The following is a 13,513-nucleotide window of genomic DNA, read 5'->3' on the forward strand; positions in this document are numbered from 1 at the left end:
GGGTTAGATGGATTAGGTCCATAATTAGGTTAGACCTAAGGTTAGCTTAAAGAAATAGACTAAATTAGAGTAATTGATCAAATCTAATCAAAAGTTGAATTAGATTAGGTCAAGGATACTCTAGACTCAACTCCAATAGTTGTAGTTGAATGGGTCCATGTCTTTAACTAGACTAAGTGGACTTAATTCATGGCTACGCGGTGGAACCCTATTTGCTAAGTTGATCAAATTAAAACTAATGAACCGGTTGGTGTCTAAAGTAAGTTTGGCAGTTTGATCAGTGGTTTTTAAGCAGGAGCTACTCGCAGTGATTCGATCTTTGATGAGTTAATGGCTTATCCCCACCACTGATCTCACTTACCTGGCCAACCTGGTGAATTAGGTTTTGATTAGATCATTTGGTGATTAGGGTTCACCCATGTCATTAGGTAAATCAGTTTGACTAATTTAGGTGCTCCTAATGCCAGCTTTAAGTAAATCCTTTTTAATCTGACTTGGTGAAGTCAGTGGGAGGATTGAAATCGGCTGGATATTTTCTTCTCTTCAATTCTTTAATAAAATCTTCAAAAATTATTAGGTCCTAAAAATGATTAAGTTATATTGATAACTAAATCATAGCCTCCCATTAAGTGAGTGATAATGAGTCCATTAGTTTAATAATCATTGGAGGCCCAAAGGCCTAGTGCTTATTGACTAATGGAATTATCATTCATAATATGATAATTTGGTTTGAGTCTTTCTGATGGTGGTCAGGTTGGCCGACCAAAGTCAGACTTGATCATTTATTGGTCCGATTCACCAAATCAAATCATGTTAATGGTTGGACCTAACCAAATTTTTTCAGTGGAGGCCAAAGCCTACTGATTAGGTTCTAGGGCAAAATTAATTACTAGAAGTTGTTTAGAGAAACAACTGGTTATGAACCTACCCATAGATGCACATGGGTTGACCAACCAAAGTTGGGCTCGTGTGTAGTCTGTGTGGATCTAGTACCCACTAAGGAATTAAAGTAATTCCTTGAATTGGAGGTTGAGGCTACCAATTCATAAAAATACTGGAAGAAACTTTAAACTAAAGTTCAAGTTTTTAGTATTAATAATTTATGTACTAATATAGGTCTGGTTTTTCTTTATGCAGCTATGGCCACTACCCTGTTGCTCTGATCATTATTAGATACTGACAAGCTCATGGGACCTAATTTCGATAGCTGGTATCGAAAATTAAAAATCGTCCTTGAGCATGAGCGGATCTTTTATGTAGTAACGGATCCGGCACCTGAGGAGCCAGTCCCAAATGCTAGAGGGGTGGTTCGAGACACTTACCAAAAGTGGCTCAACGACTGCACCACCGTTCGGTGCATTATGCTGGCGGCAATGAATGATGAGTTCAGCCACAGCTTCGAGAACGCCCAACCACAGGAGATGCTTCAAATGTTAAATGACTCCTTTGGCATGCCTGACGATGTTGAAAGGCATAAAACTAGTTGTGCCATTTTCAATGCTCGGATGAGGGATGGAGCCTCAGTCACTGATCATGTACTGTACATGATCGAAATGATTGAGTGCCTAAGTAAACTGAGCTTTCCCCTGCACGAGCAGCTCGGCAAGGATGCGATCCTTAATTCTCTGCCCAAGTCCTACCTTCCCTTCCTTACTCATTTTCGAATGACAAAGCCTGCAATGAACTACCACGGCTTGTTGGGGTTGCTGCAAAACTTTGAGAAAGATCACCAGCTCCATAAGGAGTCGGTAAATATTGTGGGAGGATCTTCTTCTGGTCGTCGATCCTTTAAAAAAGGGAAGAAGAACAAGAAGAAGAAGAATAAGAAGGTGCAGCCGCATGCTAGGATATCTGCACAGGGTCAGACCAAGAAGCACAAGCCCGACCAGAGCCAGGCGGAATGCTTCTTTTGCAAGAAGCAGGGGCACTGGAAGAGGAACTGTCCTCTATACATTGCCTCACTGGACCCGAACAGGCCGAAGAAGAAGCAAGGTACTTATATGATAACACCTTGCAACTTTTTCATTTGTGATACTACTGCCTGGGTATTGGATACCGGAAGTCCTTATCATATTTGCAATTCGATGCAGGGTCTGTAGGTCAGTAGGAGATTTGATGAAGGCAAGAGATTCCTGAACGTTGGAGATGGAAGCAAAGTTTCAGTTCTAGCATTAGGAATCATGAACCTTGTAATCAATTTTTGAAATATAATTCTGAGTGAATGTCACTATTGTCCAAGCTTTTTATTAAATATTATTTCTGTAGGCCTTTTGGCCATGAACGGTTATCAATTTTTAATAAAAAAAAATATTTGCAATATCATTTTGAATGATATTACAATATTTGTTGGACAACTTAAAAATAGAATTTACTTTTTATCACAACCTGTTAATGTGGTTCAAACCTCCGGTAAACGCTCTAGAATAGATAATGTGTCAGAAGTCTACCTTTGGCACTGTAGGCTAGGTCATATCAATAAGAACAGGATAAACAGGTTGGCTCAAGAAGAAATTCTTGAAGTAGGTGATTATGAATCACTTCCAACCTGTGAGTCCTGTCTTCTTGGTAAAATGATCAAGTCACCTTTTACTGAAAAAGGTGAGCGAGCCAGTGAACTCTTGGCTATGGTACATTTGAAATGTTCATGGCCATGAGCTCAAGTGCAAGAGGTGGATATTTCTAATTCATAACCTTCACAGACGACCTATCAAGGTATGGGTATGTCTATTTAATGAAGCATAAGTCGGAGTCATTTGAAATGTTCAAACTATTCCGAAATGAGGTAGAAAAATACACTGAAAAGTGTATTAAAATTCTTCGATCTGATCGAGGAGGCGAATACCTTTCCAATGATTTTCTGACATATCTTGGGGAGAATGGGATTCTCTCTTAGTGGACACCTCCTAGAACACCACAGTATAATGGTGTGTCTGAAAGGAGGAATCGGACCTTATTAGACATGGTTCGATCCATGATGGGGTTTGTTGGTCTGCCGATCTTCCTTTGGGGATATGCGCTTGAATCGGCTTGTTACCTTCTAAATAGGATTCCGAGTAAGTCTATAACCAAAATGCCATATAAGATATGGATAGGACGTAAGCCAGTACTCTCGTACCTTAGGATTTGGGGGTGTCCGATTTATGTTAAACATTTAATTACGGACAAGCTTGGACCTAGGTCTGACAAGTATAATTTTATAGGGTACCCAAAAGAGACCAAAGGGTATTACTTCTACCTAGCTGATGAGCAAAAAGTGTTTGTCAGCCTTAAGGCAATCTTTTTGGAAAGAGAGTTCCTTGGTGAAGGGATTGTTGCCTCTAAGGTCGAACTTGACGAAATTCGACAGGTGAAAAATCCGACGCAAGTTGTTGAACCTGAACCGAATTTGATTCGATCAGATCCGGAGCCCATTGTTCAAGCACCCTTAAGGCGATCTGGTAGAGTATCACGTCAACCGGACAGATACTATGGTTTCTTGATCCGGAACGACGATCCTATCGAACTTGATAAAAATGATGAGAATCCGATCACCTACATGGATGCAATGCAGAGATCCGACTCTGATAAATGGCTAGAGGCCATGAAATCTGAAATGGAGTCCATGAAGGTCAACGATGTGTGGACATTGGTTGACCCACCCGAAGGAGTAAAACCCATAGGGTGTAAGTGGGTCTTCAAGAGGAAGAGGGGCGCAGACGGAAAGGTGGAAACTTATAAAGCTCATCTGGTTGCCAAGGGATATCATCAACGTTATGGTATAGACTATGATGAGATATTTTTTCCTGTTACAATGCTCAAATCCATTAAGATTATGCTTGCGATAGCTGCCCATCTGGACTATGAAATCTGGCAGATGGATGTGAAGACAGCTTTTCTAAACAGAGAGCTGGACGAAAAGGTATATATGATACAACCTGAAGGATTCACATCCACAGATGAGTCTAAGGTATGCAGACTATAGAGGTCTATTTATAGACTTAAGTAGGCATTCCGGAGTTGGAACATACATTTTGATAGGATGATCAAGATGTATGGCTTCGTTAAGAACGGAGAAGAGTCCTGCATTTATAAGTGGGCTAATGGTCCAGTAGTAGTATTTCTTGTATTGTATGTGGATGACATTCTCTTAACGGAGAATGATATCCCTGTATTACAGGAAATAAAGATTTGGCTGTCGTCACAGTTCTCCATGAAGGATCTGGGAGAAGCTTCCTACATCCTAGGGATGAGGATCTATAGGGATAGATCTAAAAAGTTGCTTGGTTTATCCCAGTCTACGTACATAGATACTATGCTAAAGAGGTTCAGCATGGAGAATTTCAAGAAAGGCTATCTACCGATAGACCATGGAATTTCTCTCTCGAAGAGGAATTGTCCGACAACACCTCAAGAGAGAGAGCGTATGGGTAGGATTCCATATGCTTCGACAGTGGGATCTATCATGTACGCCATGACATGTACACGATCAGATGTGGCATACTCACTAGGGGTAGTGAGTAGATACCAATCTGATCCAGGGGAGAATCACTGGAAGGTTGTTAAAACCATCCTGAAGTATTTAAGAAATACTAAGGACCAGTGGCTTGTTTATGGTGAATCGGACTTGAGACTTATAGAGTTTATAGACTCTAGTTTCCAGTCTGATCACGATGACAGCAAAAGTGTGTTGGACTTTATTTTTACCTTTAATGATGGGGCTATCTGCTGGAAGAGTTCCAAGCAACACACAGTGGCTGATTCAGTTTGCGAGGTGGAGTGTGTCGCTGCATCAGATGCTGCCAAAGAAGCGGTGTGGCTGAGAAAATTCATCACCGAGCTCGGAGTAGCATCCTCCCTTGTTGGTCCAGTTCTGCTCTAATGTGACAGCTCTGGAGCCATTGCTCAGGCGAAGGAACCCAAGGCACACCAGCGGACGAAGCATATTCTGCGCCACTACCATTTCATCCGAAAAATTATGGATCGAGGTGACGTCGACTTTCAGAAGATCGATGGAAAGGAGAATCTGACCGACCCATTCACTAAAGCCATTGCGGTGAAGGAGTTCGACGACTACAAGTCAAAGATGGGTATTAGATACTGCACCGATTGTCTTTAGGTCAAGTGGGAGATTGTTGGGAATAGTGTCCCAAAGCCAATCGTCAGCCTGTTGACGGTTGTGCTCATTTTTGTATATGTACATGAATTATGAATTAATGAAAATTATTTTGATATTTTTCATCATAAAATATTTCATCTTCTAATGAACTCCTATATTGTGGTAAAGTCCTTAGGACTATTTAGACTTGACAAAGGAGGATTTGTCGTTTAGTCCTTAAATCTGTTCGTGATCAAATGATACGTTGTTACCAAGGACGATAACGTTTATCAAGCATAGGTCGTTGTGTGCCATATAGGTTGGTTGTCCTCTTAACCAATGAGTGTGGAGACACTGGTATGGCATACAGGTGAGATGTAAGGGCACATCTGCACTGAACGTGACTGACTCTGGAGCTATTTCTGCTATCAAGATTTGTTCCGATGGAATATGGGTATAAATATCCCTCTGACTTGAGACCGCCATGGTGACTTGCAAGCAACTCACTGCACTTAGGTACTGGACTACCTGAATTTCTAATTCAGTGATGGAAGGCTGTTGGGTGTAGTCAAGTACTTGACTTGTCGGTGCGTGTGTCAAGATGGGATTGATCACTCCAGTTTAGGAGCTGTGTACAGTCATGTTTCAATTTAGCAAAACCTTGGCCAGGGTAGTCTTTGTGAGGAGTCACAGGACTGTTTGAGTTGAGCACGATTCGGATGATCTTATCAGGATTGACAGTTTAACCCTGAGTCATCCTAAATACAGAAGTCAAAAGGATGAATTATACAGTAACTATATTCACGTAGGTTTTGAGTATTTTGATTGCGACCATTTGATCTATCCGATCATCGGGTACCATTGCTAGATGGTCACTTCGATTAGTATAGGAATTGGTTCCTGTGCTACTGGTTTAGGTTCGAACCTGCAGGGTCACACACATTAGAAGTTCCTATCTGATCTGATAGCTAATGAAGAGTCATTCATGTCTGAGATTCTGTGATCGAGAATCAAGATTCTCTGATCATGAATTCCACACATTTTGGGTATCGGGGCAAGAGTCCCACTGGTTTAGGACTCTTTGATCAGGGTTACATATCGATGAATTCTGATGCCCGATTACCCATCAAATTTGGACTCAATATTTATGAGAGGTTTAATTAGTGATTTAATCACTAATTAACTTAATTTGATTGAGTAATTAATTTTGGATCAAGTCCAATTGAATTGGATTCAGTTCGGTTTGACCCGATTAGGTTAAGAGTTGACCTAATCGTCGAGATGGTTTGTTCCCTGATTTGATCGGGGGTTGGACTTAATCAATTTTTGATTTGATTAAAATTTTATTAAGCCTAATTAAGCCTAAATTAGTTGAGTTTAAATTAGTCTAATTGGACCTAACTTATTTGGTTCAATTTGGTTGGTTTAAATAATGAAACTACCTTGACCCATTCTCCCTGCACCACCTCACTTCCACTGCGCCCATTTGAATTCATGAGAAAGAAGTTCTCATAAATTTTTTCTCATGCAAAGCCCTCCTCACGCCCTACTTTAATGCATCAAATGAGTGGATAAGGATGATTAGTTGGCCATTCAAATTCAAAACAAAAGTTTGAATTTGAATGAGTAACCAATCTTAGCACCTTGACCTTATCCTCTTTTAACGCCCCATTTATTACACGAGAAAATATTTCTCATAAAATCATTCACGCACAAATTAAGCCACGCCCTCCTTTTCTCACGCCCTTAGTGGATAGGAATAAATTAGTTTCCATTTGAATTCAAAATTTGATTTGAATTCAAATGTGTAATTACTCATCTTTATCCTCTCACGTGGATAAGATGTTTGACATTGTTTTAAAAGGAGGAGAAGAGTGGGGCGTGTGCAAGAAAAATTTTGAAGAGAAAATCTAGGCATGAGAAATCCTTGTGTGCAAGGTGAAGGTCTATATCCTTCTGAGAGAAAAAGAAAGAAAAGAAAGAAAAAAATATGCGCAGGGTTTCATTGAGTTCTTCAGGGTTTCAGCCTGGTGTTCGAAAAGTGAGACGGTGAGCTACGAGTGTCGTGAGCCCACCAAATTTCAGAAAGATCTTCAACATCTTCTCAAGCACGTCTACTGATGATTCGGAGCATCCAAAGAATTGGCAAACATCGATCGAAGGAGTTCGATCAGCATCGATCGTCGAAAGGGCTCTACAACGAGCTAGCACTCGTGAGGAGTCGATCAGACCGGGAGCTTCGTGTGGATGATCCGCAGAGGTCAGACACACTGTGTGGCTACATTACGATGATTAGACTCTTTCGATGGTGATTAGATTACGATGATCTACTACCCACACAAAGATATTATGTTCTGAACACATTACAGTAAAGTGTTTACTGTTCAAATTCGAATTTCAAATTTAAATACATGCATGCTATATATATCATATTTAGATCCTAGTGTAGGATAAATTTTTATTAATTAATTAGATTAATTAATAATTTTCAAGATAAAATAGTGATTTTGAAAAAGTTTTAAAATTACCATTTTACCCCTGCACTGAATTTTCCCCACATCAGGTTCCATGACCAATGTTGAAATGCCGATTGGAGCTGGCGCTTAATGCCTCTTCGACAGTTGAGAAGGCCCAGCCTCAGATGCTGCCCTCTTCTTGACAGCGTGCTGACGAATGTCGGTATTCGACACTCGCATCCTTTGCTGCATGGCTACAATTACAATGGAGGTCAGTACAATTCAGCAAGTAAAAGGAAAGTCAAAAATAACCGACCAACTATACTATACCTAGTCGAAGAACCGAATTAAGGTCGGCGTCATAAAGGGCCTGTTCGGTTATAAGCTTTTTTTGCTTCAGCACCGACATGTCTTTCAGTCAGTGAAAGTCCTTCTGGTCGTCGACCTCTACCCGACTGTTGTCGTTGGGATTGGTTCGAGGATCGCCCCAACGAGAAAGAAAACCCCAAGAAAGAAAAGAAGAAGCAAAGAAAAATTGGTTCTTCCGTCCATGAATGGATGATGAAAGATCGGTAATAATGAAAAGGCCTTTTCGAGAGTTGAAGAACCACCACCCTCGGGCCTTCGGATGAGGTCGGAGGATGAAGAAGGCTCGAAAAAGAGAAGGACAAGGCATGGTCGGCAACATCCGACACAGCAAAGCAAAGCTAATTATCAGTCGGATCGAGTTCGATGCCAGCTGAGCCAGGCAAAGTCTGTAATAATCCAAAATATTTTGGATAAATTTTGGAATCAAAAATCGAAGATCCGTCCGAAGATCTTCGACGTAGAAGGCCACCTGGCCCGAAGGTGGGTTATTCACCCGACCATCGGCCCTATGGGCGAAAAGTTGAAACTGGTCTGAGATACAAAACTACTCCTGGAGCCGTTCAATGTTCGGTTCCAAAAGTGAAGAGGCCTCTACATCCGGACCCGACTGGGATTCATCAGTTGAATTCTCCGACCGATCTTCCTGAGAAGGAGAAGCCCTAGCCATGAGAACAACTTTGAAGAAGACAAAGACTTTAGAGGAAAGAGAAAAGGACTCGAAAGAAAGATGAAGTTGACCTGAAAGTTGGGAGTGATAATCTTGGACATTGGGGCAACAATCCGCCAGAGTCTCAGTACCAAAAACAGTGAAAAGTAAAAATTTGACTGAGAGTGACCCTATATATAGGATCCCTCAACAGCCGAGATGAAGGCGGTCAAATCGAAGATCTACCAGATGATGATATATGGCAACATCTGGACCGACCATTAATTGGACGATTCGACGCACCTCCCTCAGATTGAGCCACGTCACCTCTATCCGCGTGAATAATTCTGATTCAATAACATTCAGACACATGGAATAAATCTACTTGTCAAAATTATATCATCGGACGCCGAATCGACTTCCTGAAACGATGCCTGACACTGACAACTGACACCAAATTGTTCAATCAGTATGACAGACGACTGTACTTGTCAATACGATAAAATAGCCGATCATCCGTATCTTGAAAAAAATGACATCAAAATTAAGATTTGATGTGACAAAAAATAACTCCCTTTGTCCAATGTGACAAACTATGTGGTAATATACACGTCGACTCACCTTAGACTTAGGAGTAGGAGGCAACTGTTGGGATAAGTCAATCAACCTCCGACTCAGGTCAACCGACTATCAACTTCGGCTCAACAACAACCGATCGATTGGATATACAACTCTGACTTTACATCGGCTGAATATGCAGTTCCGACTCTTCATCGACCAACTGAGTGAACCACACTGACCTATTGCTGGCTGATCGACTAATGATTCGACTATTACCGATCGACAGCAGACGACTTAGATCATCGGCATAACAGAACTACTAGCCGACGATCGCTCATGGATTTTACCGACATATGGTCGGCTAATCTGCTCAACATACCATAACCGTCACGAACGATTATCGGCCGCATATCACGGCACGATCAGTGAAAATTAACGATTCACTATGTGATTATGGTCTGATGATTTAGCGCTATAAAATATAGAACCACATCCGACAGTTACGAAAATTTCATCTATAAAAGGGAGTAAGGAAAACAGGACTGGTAAGCTAATTCGGGGCCTAAACTCTACTATTGCTTATATTCAATTTTTTTTCACTAATTTTTTTCTCTAACTTAGACATCAGAAAATTTCTGTCAGACACAAATTTAATCTATATAAATATTATTTTATAAATATTTATTTTTGATGATAAGTGATGGAGAATTGATCGTAATACATGCGAAATAGTATGCTTTTTTACCAGGTGTATCCCAGCGTCAACTGTTGGGTGGGCGTGGATGGATAAGCTTAGCGCTCCGACTTCTGGAAATGTACCGAAGGCAACGTGACCAAAACAGTTGCGAGGATTAAGTCAACGACCAGTTGTCTCGTATTGTTGTCTCCATCATTTTAAGAAAAATAAAAAAAAAAAAAGTTGGTAACTACTAACGAATCTTTCTCTGAGATTGTCTTATTTAAAAGTTAACCTCTCAAAAGGTTTTCTGGTTTACGCTTTTTTTTTTTTTTTTGGTTATCGAGAATGGGTCGGTACTGTACATGACTGAAGGTGATGTACCTGAATGTTTTTTTTTTTTTTGGTAGAGATGTACCTGAATGTTGGCAAATTTTCATTCGCCTGCTTGGGCTTGTCATTCAGTGGCAAGAGATTAAGTAGGCATGACTGCTTCCCTTTAATTGAGAAAATGGATAGAAGATCCACACGTTGGAAAAGTTGTTGCCTCTCGGATAGATTGTCGGATTACTCTTCTAAATGCAGCAATAGCGGCTTTGCCATCTTATCACATGGGGATTTTTAAGCTCTCGAAATGGATAATGCCAAGAATTGATAAGCTTTGCAAAGTGTAATAAATGTCTCATGACGTTAGAGTAAGTTGGAAATAGAATTAATGCTGTCACGTGATTAATAATTTTAATTTCAATATATAGCTAGCTGCTTAGGATACGAGGCTCTCATCATTGCAGATTTTTTTTTAATATTATAAACTTATGAATTTCAGATAATAATGGAGCAACTTGACTATTGTGCTTAGTCTCACTTCTCGCATAGGTTACGAGTAATCTAAAAATAAGTTTGTCAATGCACTTCTTTCCTACATAATGGTAAAAATCATCTGAAATATTGTTCAAGTACAGAATATTATCTGTTCATGATTTAAATTCAAGAAAATTCTGTTCATGATTTAAATTCAAGAAAATTGTGATTACTCTTGCACCCTTAAGAAGCATATATTCTCCACTGCAAGGCAAAATAGGCACACATTCGAAAAAAGCACCATTACAGTGGTACTGTAGATACCTTAGATCAGTATGTTATCTCCATAATTGCCGACCCAAACACTGAGCTGAAGTACACGAAACTGAACTATTTGCATCCAATCTGATGTGCGGTCCATCTGGCACATGAGCTTCCTCTGTTACCTCAGTTTGTCAGTTTTCCGGCACGTATAGTTGCTGTCCGTCCGAAGTGGATAAGCTCATATGTAACTAACTCCCCATAATCCCATAGAAATAGATAAGGGTTAGAAAATCTCACTCACATCGGCGCATCCAAAAGCCCAACCACCTCGAAATGGCATGTTTCCATAGTTGTTTGATAATGTTCCCTATAAATAACTAAAGCCCCGAAAATCTAGGTAAGTAATCCATCTTATGAAATTACTTGTGTTTTTCTGCTGTTCTCTGATTCCTGACTTGAGCATTGGAGGATCCTTTTCGGAGTGAAAATCTTTGGTCCGAATTTTATTTTGCAGGTCACTCTAGCACCCCTGCGTAAGATCTGGTCATTCATCTTCTGATATCAATCAGAACCAACAGCAACAGATAGAGAAAAGATGAATTTTTGCATCATACCACCAAAGAAAACCGCCACCAGGCAATCGAAGCGATCTGCTACCTCTCGAACCATCACTGGTATCGAAGAAAATCATGCACCAACATCACAATAATCAGTCCCTCCACCACCAATGCAGCCAGCCCAAGATGTTACTCAAGACCAGTTTGCCTTACTGGTCGATCAGGTCCGGGTGCTGATGGCGGCGGTTGGTGCTATTCAGCAGCTTGGCAGGTGTAGCCGCCACCCTCTCAAATCCCTCCTCAGTCCCCTCAACGAAATCCAGATTGAGGAAGGCAAACTAGGCAGAGTTGGCCCTAAAGCCCTAATCGTAGGAGATGCTTGCCTACTCCTTGATCTGGGAGAGATTCGACCTTGGGACGGTCATCAATTCTCCAGATAGATGCACCTATGGTTCGTGATGATAGAATGGACCGCCAGCTCCAGGAGATGAATCACAGAATAGGCCTTGCAGCATCAAGCCCTGGAGTAGGCCGATACTTCTGATTTCCGCATCAACTCCCCTTTCACCATGGAGATCTTACGGGAACCCTTACCAACAAGGTTCAAGATGTCGCATCTGGAAGCTTATGATGGGTTGACGGACCCGATTGATCATCTGGAGAGTTTTAGAACTCTTATGTTGCTGTAAGAAGCCAGTGATGCAATCTTGTGCCGGGCCTTTCCGGCTACTTTGAGGAAAGCGACTCGAGATTGGTATTTCAGTCTGAAGCCCGATTCTATTCATTCCTTTGATCAGATGAGCCAGATGTTTGTTGCTCATTTTGCTACAAGTAAGAGGCAACATCGGCTGTCCTCCTCTCTGGTATATATTAAACAAAGGGAGGATGAGTCGATCCGAGAGTATACAGCTCGCTTCAATGCCGCTGCACTAGAAGTTCGTGACTTAGATCAGTCAGTCGCAATGACAGCCTTCCAGGGAGGGCTTCAAAGAAATGTCCTTCTTTATTCTTTGGAGAAGACATATCCGCAAGACTTTGAGGATATACTGAAGCATGCGGAGAAATATGCACGTGCTGATGAAGCTTAAGAGAAGCATGGGGGTCTATCCGAGCCCCCAGTTGGAAAAAATAAAGATGCTGTTCCTCCTCCGAGCACTGGGGGCCTTGGGAAAGGTCGCCCAAAATCTAGGACTCCCCCCCATTGCCAGACCCGATCTCGACCAAGAAACTGACGAAGCAGGTCCCCTCTCAGGGAACGAAGGAATAATTCACCTCGAAGGCGGTACATTGATTATATGCCTCTGAACACCTCCAGGGGGAGATACAGATGGAGGAATGAGCCGAGTTGCCTTAGCCTTCAAGGATGCAGACAAATCCTGAGCGTCATGACCCAAATAAGTACTGACTCTATCATCGTGATCATGGCTATGATATTGAAGATTGCTGCCAACTCCAAGATGAGATTGAGAGGTTCATTCGATAAGGGAGGTTGGACTGCTTTATCTGGAGGAGAGTACCTCTACGTCGACCTCCACTAAGGGCTCAGTAGCCACTCCCTTTGCCTCAACCACAGCCAGCACTGGTGCAGTCAGAGAGACAAGCAGTAGAAGGACAGCATTAGTAGAAGATCGATCCTTGAGGGGAGAAATTTATATGATAACTGGGAGGTCGTCTGAGTCAGTAGAGCTTCCAGAGGAAAAAAAGCTGAGGCTCGAGGATGCTATTATCTTTACTGAGCAGGATGCAAAGGGTGTGTAAGCCCCACACAATGATGCGGTAGTTATAACTGCAAATATTGTTGACTAATGTACACATGTATTTATTGATAATGGAAGCTCGATTGACATTTTATATTTTTTTGTTTTCTCTCAAATGGGACTTACTTTGGATCAATTGAGTAGATTTGATACTCCAATTCAGGGTTCCTTTGGAAGCTTGATGATTTCGGAGGGAATGATCAGGCTGTCACAGTAGGCACCCTGCCTCAGTGAACGATGATCCAAGTTAACTTTCTAGTGGTTAAACTTTTTTTAGCCTACAATGCAATCTTTGGCCATCTGAGTTTGTAGACTTTAAAGGTCGTAGTGTCAAACTATCATTTGATGGTGA

Source organism: Elaeis guineensis, chromosome 10 (genome assembly GCF_000442705.2).
Source record: "Elaeis guineensis isolate ETL-2024a chromosome 10, EG11, whole genome shotgun sequence".
Lineage (NCBI taxonomy): Eukaryota > Viridiplantae > Streptophyta > Magnoliopsida > Arecales > Arecaceae > Elaeis > Elaeis guineensis.